The sequence below is a fragment of the Haliotis rubra genome, unplaced genomic scaffold (assembly GCF_003918875.1).
Source record: "Haliotis rubra isolate DU_JTF1 unplaced genomic scaffold, ASM391887v1 Scf75, whole genome shotgun sequence".
In the NCBI taxonomy this organism is placed as follows: Eukaryota; Metazoa; Mollusca; class Gastropoda; order Lepetellida; family Haliotidae; genus Haliotis; species Haliotis rubra.
The window spans coordinates 731,864-733,453 of record NW_025767468.1 but is presented as its reverse complement, the minus strand read 5'-3'; positions in this window follow the sequence as shown (position 1 = coordinate 733,453).

The window sequence follows — 1,590 nt, the reverse complement described above, 5'->3', positions numbered from 1 at the left end:
GTCTGCTAAACCCTACTTGCTTCAATTGAGCACACTCTCGAGTCACGTGACAATCAAACGGTGCGTGGCTTCCACGCGCAGGTATATTGATCGCGGAGTCGGCTCTGAGAATGGCGGTGTGGCGCCTGATGCCATAACAAAGACTAAATGACGGAGCAAAATAAACTTGGGTATGAGCTGAATACATTCGCGACCTTCCCCGACCTGCTTTCTGTAACAATCTGCAGCAATTCTTTCGATGCAATAAAACGGGAACTCGCACTAATTTCTCTGTCAAGTGCAGTTGTAACAAACGAAATTCTTCATAATTGACTTCCTTGGTAGAAAAATCAAGACTCGGTGGTTGGTCTTCTTGAGTGAAATTTATTTCCATCCTTCTCCCCTTTCCCCTTTGTTAGCCCTTAATGAGCGTCTAACACGAAGAGAGTCCTCGCCCAACACACCAAGGTTTAGCAATCAGAGGACCAACCCTCCAATATGGCATCGCTGGACTGGACACACAGACAGAGAGCGGTTATGAATACAAATAGAATCTAAATTCCCAGCTGATCTCGTTGAGCGGGTTTTGATGACATTTGCCAATGTCTTCAGTCTCAATGGGTCTTCTACGAGCCCTAGCCATCCCTCGAGCCTTTTCCCAACCAGAACTTCCAAACGTTCAGGGAAACGGCTCACAAGAAATGCACAAATGTCGCTTTTATTTCCCATAAGTCGAGAGAAAAGTCAACTGAAGTTCCTGAGATCCTTTCAAGCGTCAGGAAAGTCGTGCTCTTGATCAGCTGGTAGAATTCACGCTCTCTGGCTATAGCCTCCGCCCTCCAGGATCACAGGAATCATTTACAGGCTGCTCTTGATGGATCTTTTTGTTCGCGTGGTCTCTGACAATGTGCTGTTTCTGTGTAGGCTACAGAGACCTTGACACGACATTCAGAATGTGGGCAATTTTGGAAGAATATTCAAGCACGAGATCCCTAAATTCATTCTTTATCAAATACACATATCATATTCTTTATTGCATTTTTAATATCTAAACCTCTGTATGTTTTGAATTTTAATAACATGTATATTTTATTAATTTGTAATGAAACTTCATAATAATTATATGTATTATTAACTCCTATGTATCTGTCGATATCAAAACCATATAAATAATGTAATTTTGCATTCCTTGTCTTACGTCGCCTTGGATTATTTCTTGATTAACACTTATTATTTTGACTTTACATTGTGTTTTACTCAAAAATTCAAGTATAGATTTTTAAAAACGCACTCAACCTGACACTTCTGTCAACTGTAGTTTTTAAAATTTACTAAGATCCATTTTAGTTCGACTAAAATAGCTTAGTATAACAGGGTTGAGTTACAATGAATATCTCTCCTTGAAGGGACGTCAATCATGATGATGTATTTATTTAGTTTTCCAGACACGCCTTCCACAAAACGTATGCGTTTGTCAGCCTATGTAAATCATTTGTTAAAACATTTTAAATATATATGCATGGACTGTCTCCTGATTCCACATCTACAAGGGAAGACAGTGTCATATTGACCAGGGTTATATGCATTCAAGACAGTGTTAATATTGACAAA